This window comes from Arachis stenosperma, chromosome 6 (assembly GCF_014773155.1).
Source record: "Arachis stenosperma cultivar V10309 chromosome 6, arast.V10309.gnm1.PFL2, whole genome shotgun sequence".
NCBI classification, from domain to species: Eukaryota; Viridiplantae; Streptophyta; class Magnoliopsida; order Fabales; family Fabaceae; genus Arachis; species Arachis stenosperma.
The window spans coordinates 35,485,568-35,496,532 of record NC_080382.1 but is presented as its reverse complement, the minus strand read 5'-3'; the positions used below and the strand labels follow the sequence as shown (position 1 = coordinate 35,496,532).

The window sequence follows — 10,965 nt, the reverse complement described above, 5'->3', positions numbered from 1 at the left end:
CAAATTTCTGAGTTGAAGTCCACACGAATAGTTCTCCAAATGGATGACAAATCCACTAAGCAAGCACTGGGAGTTGTGGAGAATGTGTTGGTAAAAGTGGGAAAATTCTTTCTCCCTGCTGACTTTGTTATCTCAGATATAGAAGAGGACCCTGACACTCCCATCATCCTGGGAAGGCCTTTCCTAGCTACGGGCAGAGCATTGATAGATGTGGAAAAAGGGGAATTGTTGCTGAGAGTGCATGATGAGCATCTAGCATTCCATGTTTTTAAAACCTTGCATGAACCCATTTAAGAAGAAGATTTTATGAAGGATAAGGCCAGAGATCAAAGTTTGAAGGAGGCAGTCAATGAGTTAACTCCAAGACTTCTAAATCCATGCTTGAAAGCAGTAGAGATGGTGCAACAAACCAAAGAAGTCAAGAAGGAACTAGATCCAAAACCCCCAGATGAGAAATTCAACATCCCAGACAAAGAACAACCAAGGCAGGGAGTATCTTTTGAGAAAGAAAAGAAAAAAAGGCCAAGAGGGTGGAGAAACAAGAAAATCCCTACTGAAGGCTTTTCACCAGGGGATAAAGTGGTGTTAAACACCCAACCAATGAAGGTGTCTCCACAGTTATCTGAATACTATACTGTGAACCGGGTCCTTTCACTTGAACACCTAGAGATCATCAAAGAGGAGACTGGAAGGAAGTTCACAATAAGAGGTGAAAAGCTGAGGCACTATGATTTTCAGCCTCCATGATCAAAGAATAGAGGATGTCAAGCTAATGACAATAAAGAAGCGCTTGTTGGGAGGCAACCCAACCTGAGGTAGTTTTCATTTCATAGCTTTTTCAATAAAGATGTTAAATAATTGGTATACATTGCAAGGAGCTAAGTTTGGTGTTGCACACCAAAACAACTTAAGGGAGAATGAAGGATTCTAAGTTTGGTGTTCCACCAAAATCTCATTTAAAAGAACATTCTCACTTCCTGCACAATGCTAGCTCTAAGCAATCAGACAAATTATTCAACTATTTAAATGTTTATCTAGTTTCAATCCCATAACCTTCAGCAAGGATACAAGGTTTCACATATGGTTAACTTGTTGCATTAGAGACAGTGGCAAACAATTAAGTTTGGTGTTCCCACACCAAAATAAATCCAAGAGCCACACTCAATCTATGCATACTAACCATACACTTATGGGCTTGAGAAGCAAGCAACTTTGAGAATTATGCAGGACATGAGTCAATAATTGAAGATATGGTGCATCTTAACTCAAAGAAAACACAACAGAAGGAAGAATCAAAGGTCTGCAACTTCAAAGGTTGTATCTAAACTTAATCCTTACTGCTGTGAAATGTTTTGAACATGGGAACCATTATATATCTTGCTAAAGTATTTATCTAGTTGCAAGTGAAGTTGTTTGATCAAGTATGATAATCTGCATAATGCTTGTCATTGATCACTTAGCTTGAATTTTGTTTTGTTTCCCATATGCTTGAATAAAAGAGATTTTGTTTGAATTGAAAAGAAAAAATCCAATGTTGCATAAGTAGAATGGAAGTTAATGGTGGTATATATGTTTGATTAAATGCATAACTCATGAAATAATTGTTGCATAATATCATTTTCATTTAAGTGAAAGTTAGCTTGCTGTTACAAAGATTCTTATCAATAAAAGAAAAAGCCCTTGGGAACAAAAACAGAAAGAAAAGGAAGAAGAAAAAGCCAAAGTGGCAAGAAAAACAAAGAATAAAGGTTGGATACCAATAGCTTGGACCCTAGGACATATGCCTGTGGTGTTCTTGTACTAAGATATGCTTGGATAAGTAAATTCTAAGGGGTATTTTAAACCCCGGTCACTTAGATCAACTGATTTGGGATGGCCAATTGAAAGTCCACAATAAAGAGCAACTTAGATACAGAACATTTAGTTATCCAAAGAGATGCTGGGCATCAATGATCCTAGGAAGAAGTAGTGAGCCATGTGTCTGTGGTGGAAGATGTTGAGTGAAAAATAAAGCCAAAGGCTACTACTGCAACATTAGACACCAAACCTCCAAAAGAATAAGCTTGTTAAGCATTATAAGAAAGAAAAGTTAGCAAGGGAATAATTAAAAAGCAAGTCTTATAACAGCAAGTTTAGCAAGCCTTTGAGGAAAGATGTATATTATGTAACAGCAACAATAATTGAGTTATCATTGTCTGCATAAAGACCCCATGAATCAAGTTCTGCTATTTGCCTAATAAGGATATGTTTTCTTTTCTTATTCATTTCATTTTCTCTTAGTTCTGATGCTTGCTTGGGGACAAGCAAGATTTAAGTTTGGTGTTGTGATGACTAGTCATCATATACCCATTTTTCAAGCTAATTTCACTTGTTTTATTAGCATTTATGCACTTTCTTGCATCCTAAGTAAGTGATTTGGAGTGAAAATGCATAACTTCTTTAAATCAAACAACCACTATGAAATTAATGTTAACTCATAAGGTTTAAGCTGAATTTAATTGATTTTTAATTGATTTATAAACCTTTTGAATTTAGTGATACTTTAAGTGGTTGTTTTGGTTTATTGTAGGTGAAGAAAAGAAGAAAAAAGGAAAGCGTGACCTAAGAAAGCGTGGCCCAAGGAGAAAAAGGGGTGGCGCATAAAGGAGGAGTGCAAGCATTGCCCTCCAAAAGGGCACACTGCCCTCTAGGAGGGCAACATAAGGAAACAAGCCTTGAGAGGCAGCACTGCCCTGCCCGCAACAAGGGCAGAGCACAAATTGATGCCATGGATCAAAGGGAACAAAAACACTGCCCTGCCCTCCTCAAGGGCAATATCGGGCTCAACAAAGGAAGAAATCCAAAGAAAAAGCTCACCATTGCTTGCCACAAGGATCGAACACGGCACCATGAGGAAACAAGAAACTAAGCCTTAATTTGGTGCCAAGAAAACCAAGGAAAAGAAGTAGCGTGTGCATCCACCAAGTTTCGAACTTGGAACTTCACTTTTGGAAACACTGCCCTGCCCTCCGCGAGGGCAGGGCAGCATTTTGTGGTGCACAGCCAGCGCACCATTCTGGCGCACCAAGGGAAGGCTCGGCAGCACCAGCAGCACGCACAGGCACGACTCGGCAGCACCAGCAGCACGCACAGGCACCAATCTGGTGCACCAAAAAGTTCTGCCCTGCCCTCCGCGAGGGCAGGGCAGCATCCTGCAGCATCACACACCAAGCACGCAAGCACCAACACGCACCATTTTCTGCCCTGCCCTCCACAAGGGCAGGGTAGCCTCCTGGAAGCAATCCTTCATGGGCTAAAATTGGATTAAAAATCCAATAAAATTCATTTCTTCACCAAATCAAAAGCCCATCCAAATCCTAAGATCCAAGAATGGAAAGTGTATAAATAGGAGCTAGTTTGATGTAATTAAGACCTTTTCCTCTACTTTTGAACTTTGAATTTTCCTTTGAACCTTTACTTTTATTTTGAGCTTTGGAACTTCTCTTGGTGACTTCACTGAGATTTCAGAGAATTGGGGAGGAGAATTGATCTCTCTTCTTCCTCGTTCTTGCTTGGGCACTTTTACTTTTCTTGTTATGAGTCTTGGGTGTTAAGAATTGGGGAAATTCTGTCTCAATCTCCACTCAAGATCTCTTTGATTTCATTTCTGCATAATTGAATTCAACCACATTTCCTTTACTGCTTCTTCTTCAATTTCTTGTTAATTGCTTTGTGAACTTGGATCTGGGAAGGCAATTGTGATCTAGGCTTTGCTACCTATTCTCTGGAGTCCTGAGATCCAAATTTCCTTTTGGTTCTTCTGTGAAACTCTGCAGCATTTAATTTCCTTACTGCTTGAGCTCTAATTGCTTTCAATTTAATCTCTGCTTTATTAATTGTTGCATTTCAGTTCCTCTTTGCTTAGATTTTGAGATCCCATTCCTCAATTCCCTTTTACATTCAAGCAATTTATATTTCTTGCATTTTAAGTTACTGCAATTTACACTTCTTGCACTTTAAGTTTCAGTCATTTACTTTCTTGTTCTTTAAGATTCTGCAAGTTTACTTTCATGCCCTTTTATTTACTGCAATTCTACCTTCCCCCTTTACATTTACTGTTATTTACTTCCTGTTAAACACAAATCACTCAACTAATACTTGATTCGCTTGACTAAATCAACCACTAAACTAAAATTGCTCAATCCTTCAATCCCTGTGGGATCGACCTCACTCATGTGAGTTATTATTACTTGATGCGACCCGGTACACTTGCCGGTGAGTTTTGTGTCGGATCGTTTTCCGCACATCAGGCTTCAAGCATGAAATAAAGCTAAGCAGAAAACTTAAACTACCCTAGCATGACTATTTATTCTTGGTAGAAAGTAAATCAAACAAAAGCTTAAACATGATTCAGAAATTAGAGAGTGTCAACCATGGGACTTAACAACCTTGAGCAGCTTAAATCTTCAGTTTATTGGCCCCTTTCCTTTGTCCGTCTTCTTGGAATGGGAGGAGTCATTTTCTTCCTTCTTGGAGGATCCTTCTTGTACTTTTTTGTCCTTGGGTTTCCAAATTCCCAGCCTTCTCATATAGGATTTCACATTTTCCTTATGCTGGTACGCGATTTCTTCCTGCCGTGCACTAAGTTCCTCCATTTTCTACATATAGGTGGGGTAATTTGGGTTTATGTTGGCTACTGCATTGCATAAGTAGCTCAACTTTGTTTGTGCATAGCAGTCATAGTCCTCCCTTGCTAAAGTTCTGGCATCACAAAGATGTCTGAACTCAGCTAGGCTCCCCATTTGATGTAGTTGGTGCTCTAGAATCATTCCTAGGTTGCCTTGCACTTCTCTCTAGTCAATTTGCCCTTGCTGCTCTTTTAATTGCTCCCAACTCCTTGGAGTTTTAGTATGTTCTCATTGACTTGGTCCCATTGCTTTTGTTGATAGTCTTTGAATTGGTTGATGATGAGCGGATAATTTGTACGCTTTTTGGCATTGTTTTTAGTATGATTTTAGTAGTTTGAGTTGAGTTTTTAGTATATTTTTATTTGTTTTTAGTTAAAATTCACTTTTCTGGACTTTACTATAAGTTTGTGTGTTTTTCTGTGATTTCAGGTATTTTCTGGCTGAAATTGAGGGACCTGAGCAAAAATCTGATCCAGAGACTGAAAAGGACTGCAGATGCTGTTGGATTCTGACCTCCCTGCACTCAAAGTGGATTTTCTGGAGCTACAGAAGCCCAATTGGCGCGCTCTCAACGGCGTTGGAAAGTAGACATCCTGGGCTTTCCAGCAATATATGATAGTTCATACTTTGCCCAAGATTTGATGGCCCAAACCGGCGTTCAAAGTCACCCTCAAAATTCCCAGCGTTAAACGCCGAAACTGGCACCTAAATGGGAGTTAAACGCCCAAAATGGCATAAAAGCTGGCGTTTAACTCCAAGAAGAGTCTCTACACGAAAATGCTTCATTGCTCAGCCCAAGCACACACCAAGTGGGCCCGGAAGTGGATTTTTATGTCATTTACTCATCTCTGTACACCCTAGGCTACTAGTTTTCTATATATAGGACCTTTTACTATTGTATTTATATCGGGAGATCTTTGAATCTTTTGATCACTGGGAGGCTGGCCTCACGGCCATGCCTAGACCTTGTTCTTATGTATTTTCAATGGTGGAGTTTCTACACACCATAGATTAAGGTGTGGAGCTCTGCTGTACCTCGAGTATTAATGCAATTACTATTGTTCTTCTATTCAATTCCGCTTGTTCTTTGTCCAAGATATCACTTGTTCTTCAACTTGATGAATGTGATGATCCGTGACACTCATCACCATTCTCACTCATGAACAAAGTGACTGACAACCACTCTTGTTCTACAAGCATACGAGGCTCTAGTGTTTATCTCTTGGATTCTTTAACCGGAATCTTCGTGGTATAGGCAAGAATTGATGGCGGCATTCAAGAGAATCTGGAAGGTCTAACCTTGTCTGTGGTATTCTGAGTAGGATTCAATGATTGAATGACTGTGACGTGCTTCAAACTCCTAGCAGGCGGGGCGTTAGTGACAGACGCAAAAGAATCACTGGATTCTATTCCGGCCTGACCGAGAACCGACAGATGGATAGCCGTGCCGTGACAGGGTGCGTTGAACATTTCCACTGAGAGGATGGGAGGTAGCCACTGACAACGGTGAAACCCTTGCATAAGCTTGCCATGGAAAGGAGTAAGAGGGATTGGATGAAGACAGTAGGAAAGCAGAGAGACGGAAGGGAAGGCATCTTCATACGCTTATCTGAAGCTCTCACCAATGATATACATAAGTATCTCTATCTTTATCTTTATGTTTTATTCATCATCTATACCCATTTGAGTCTGCCTGACTAAGATTTACAAGGTGACTATAGCTTGCTTCATACCAACAATCTCCGTGGGATCGACCCTTACTCACGTAAGGTATTACTTGGACGACCCAGTGCACTTGCTGGTCAGTTGTGCAAAGTTGTGTAGAGATCACAATTTCGCGCTACCAAGTTTTTGGCGCCGTTGCCGGGGATTGTTTTGTGTATGGACAACTGACGGTTCATCTTGTTGCTTAGATTAGGTATTTTTCTTCAGAGTTCTTGAGAATAAATTCTAGTGTTTCATGATGATCTGTTGAAGTCTGGCTGGCTGAGAAGCCATGTCTAATCTCATTGGACCGAGGTTTCAACTTATCATCACAAAAGCTTGTTGATTTCTATCAATCTTGCTATTGGAGCAATGATCTGCTAAGGCTTGGCTGGCCATTGGCCATGTCTAGTGTTTTGGACCGAAGCTTTCTTTGAAAGCTTGGCTGGCTGTAAAGCCATGTCTAATTCCTGGACCGGAGTCTTAGACTAGCATTGCAATGATTCCTGGAATTCAAATTGAGAATTCTGAAACTTTTATTTTCTAGTTTCATATAATTTTCGAAAAACCACAAAAAACTTTATAAAAATCATAAAAACCAAAAATATTTTATGTTTCTTGTTTGAGTCTAGTGTCTAATTTTAAGTTTGGTGTCTTGCATGCCTTGTTTATTTGATCTTGGTTCTATTTTCAAGTCAATAGTACAGGGAACTGAAGATTCAGAACATGCAGCAGAGGAATTACACAGAAAAAGCTGGGCGTTCAAAACGCCCAGTGAAGAAGGACAGACCGGCGTTTAAACGCCAGCCAGGGTACCTGGTTGGGCGTTTAACGCCCAAAAAGGTAGTGCATTGGGCGTTAAACGCCAGAATGTGCACCATTCTGGGCGTTTAACGCCAGGATGGCACAAGGGGGAGGATTTTGTTTTCAAAATCAAATTTTTTTCAAGTTTTCTAAGTTTTTCAAAATCAAATCTTTTTCAAATCATATCTTTTCAATCAAATGTTCTCAAAATCAATTTCTTTCCTTTTTCAAAGATACTTGCTAACAATTAATGATTTGATTGAACAATTCAAGTATGTTGCCTTTTCTGTTGAGAAAGGTTTAATGTTTGAATCATATCTTTTCTTGTTAGGCAAGTCATTAATTTTTAAAATCAAATCTTTTTAAAATTGTCTTCAAATCATATCTTTTCAATCATATCTTTTTAAAAGCATAATTTTTTTATCATATCTTTTTAATCACATCTTTTTCAAAACAGTTTTTAATCATATCTTTTTGATTTCTAATTTCAAAATCTTTTTCAAAAAATTACTTGATTTCTTTCCCACTCTTGATTTTCGAAAATCAATTAAAGTTTTTCAAAAATGTTTTCAAAATATTTCACTTGATTTTCGAAAATTTCTTCCTCTCTTCCCACATCCTTCTATCTATGGAGTACCACTCCTTCTCAATGCACAATTCGAACTCTATCTAATTAAGTTCGAATTCCTCTACCTCTTCTTTCTATTTTTCTGTTCCTCTGACACCTCAAGGAATCTCTATACTGTGACATAGAGGATTCCACATTTTCTTGTTCTCTTCTCTTTCATATAAGCAGGAACAAAGACAAAGGCATTCTTGTTGAAGCTGACCCTGAACCTGAAAGGACCTTGAAGCGAAAACTAAGAGAAGCTAAGGCACAACTCTCTGAAAAGGACCTAACAGAAATCTTCAAAGAAGAAAAAGACATGGCAGCCGAAAACAACAACAATGCAAGGAAGGTGCTGGGTGACTTTACTGCACCTACTCCCGACTTCTATGGGAGAAGCATCTCTATCCCTGCCATTGGAGCAAACAACTTTGAGCTTAAGCCTCAATTAGTTTCTCTAATGCAACAGAATTGCAAGTTCCATGGACTTCCATTGGAAGATCCTCATCAGTTCTTAGCTGAATTCTTGCAAATCTGTGACACTGTCAAGACTAATGGGGTTGACCCTGAGGTCTACAGACTTATGCTATTCCCTTTTGCTGTAAGAGACAGAGCTAGGACATGGTTGGACTCACAACCTAAAGAAAGCATGGACTCTTGAGAAAAGCTAGTCAATGCCTTCTTGGCAAAATTCTTTCCACCTCAAAAATTGAGTAAGCTTAGAGTGGAAGTCCAAACCTTCAGACAGAAGGATGGAGAATCCCTCTATGAAGCTTGGGAAAGATACAAACAATTAATCAGAAAATGTCCTTCTGACATGCTTTCTGAATGGAGCATCATAGGTATTTTCTATGATGGTCTCTCTGAACTATCCAAGATGTCTTTGGATAGCTCTGCTGGAGGATCTCTTCATCTGAAGAAGACGCCTACAGAAGCTCAAGAGCTAATTGAAATGTTTGCAAATAACCAATTCATGTACACTTCTAAAAGGAATCCTGTGAACAATGGGACAAATCAGAAGAAAGGAGTTCTTGAGATTGATACTCTGAATGCCATTTTGGCTCAGAATAAGATATTGACTCAACAAGTCAATTTGATTTCTCAAAGTCTGTCTGGAATGCAAAATGCACCAAGCAGTACTAAGGATGCTTCATCTGAAGAAGAAGCTTATGATCCTGAGAACCCTTCAATGGAAGAGGTGAATTACCTAGGAGAACCCTATGGAAACACCTATAATTCTTCATGGAGAAATCTCCCAAATTTCTCATGAAAGAATCAAGAGAGACCTCAACAAGGTTTCAACAATAATGGTGGAAGAAACAGGTTTAGCAATGGCAAGCCTTTTCCATCATCTTCTCAGCAACAGACAGAGAGTTCTAAGCAGAACACCTCTGACTTAGCAACCATGGTCTCTGATCTAATCAAAACCACTCAAAGTTTCATGACTGAAACAAGATCCTCCATTAGAAATTTGGAGGCACAAGTGGGACAGCTGAGCAAGAAAGTTACTGAACTCCCTCCTAGTACTCTTCCAAGCAATACAGAAGAAAATCCAAAAGGAGAGTGCAAGGCCATCAACATGGCCGAATTTGGAGAGGAGGGAGAGGAAGGGAACGCCACTGAGGAAGACCTCAATGGGCGTGCACTGGCCTCTAATGAGTTCCCTAATGAGGAACCATGGGAATCTGAGGCTCAAAATGAGACCATAGAGATTCCATTGGACCTACTTCTGCCTTTCATGAGCTCTAATGAGTATTCCTCCTCTGAAGAGGATGAGTATGTCACTGAAGAGCAAGTTGCTAAATATCTTGGAGCAATCATGAAGCTAAATGACAAGTTATTTGGAAATGAGACTTGGGAGGATGAACCTCCTTTGCTCACCAAAGAACTGGATGACTTGTCTAGGCAGAAATTACCTCAAAAGAGACAAGATCCTGGGAAGTTTTCCATACCTTGCACCATAGGCACCATGACCTTCAAGAAGGCTCTGTGTGACTTAGTGATGAGCGGATAATTTATACGCTTTTTGGCATTGTTTTTAGGTAGTTTTTAGTAAGTTCAAGCTACTTTTAGGGATGTTTTCATTAGTTTTTATGTTAAATTCACATTTCTGGACTTTACTATGAGTTTGTGTGTTTTTCTGTGATTTCAGGTAAATTCTGACTGAAATTGAGGGACTTGAGCAAAACTCTGAAAAAGGCTGACAAAAGGACTGCTGATGCTGTTGGAATCTGACCTCCCTGCACTCAAAATGGATTTTCTGGAGCTACAGAACTCCAAATGGCGCGCTCTCAACGGCGTTGGAAAGTAGACATCCAGAGCTTTCCAGCAATATATAATAGTCCATACTTTATTCGAAGAATGACGACGTAACTTGGCGTTGAACGCCAAGTACATGCTGCTATCCGAAGTTAAACGCCAGAAAAACGTCATGATCCGGAGTTGAACGCCCAAAACACATCATAACTCGAAATTCAACTCCAAGAGAAGCCTCAGCTCGTGGATTGATCAAGCTCAGCCCAAACATACACCAAGTGGGCCCCGGAAGTGGATTTATGCATCAATTACTTACTCATGTAAACCCTAGGAGCTAGTTTATTATAAATAAGACATTTAACTATCATAATTTCATCCTGGATTGTATTTTGATCTAGTGATCACGTTTTGGGGGCTGGCCTCTCGGCCATGCCTGAACCTTTCACTTATGTATTTTCAACAGTGGAGTTTCTACACACCATAGATTAAGGGTGTGGAGCTCTGTTGTACCTCAAGTTTCAATGCAATTACTATTTATAATCTTATAAACTTCATTTATTCTTATTCCAAGATATTCATTCGTACCCAAGAACATGATGAATGTGATGAGTTGGATAACCCTCATCATCATTCTCACTCATGAACGCGCGTGATTGACAACCACTTCCGTTCTACATGCAACAGAGCTTGAATGTGTATCTCTTAGATTCCCCAACAGAATCTTCGTGGTATAAGTTAGATAGATGGCGGCATTCATGAGGATCCGGAAAGTCTAAACCTTGTCTATGGTATTCCGAGTAGGATTCTAGGATTGAATGACTGTGACGAGCTTCAAACCTGTAACCTGCTGGGCGTTAGTGACAGACGCAAAAGAGGGATTCTATTCCAGTAGGGGAGGGAACCGACCGGTGATTGGCCGTACTGTGA

General features: G+C 39.7%; 1 non-coding gene across 1 annotated transcript; it reads right to left on the bottom strand.

The window, feature by feature from the left end:
- Window positions 1-8,497: 8,497 nt before the first annotated feature.
- LOC130937230 (small nucleolar RNA R71) lies at window positions 8,498-8,605 on the bottom strand. The gene has a single exon (XR_009068457.1). It is a non-coding gene; the product is annotated as a small nucleolar RNA R71 (small nucleolar RNA).
- Window positions 8,606-10,965: the final 2,360 nt, after the last annotated feature.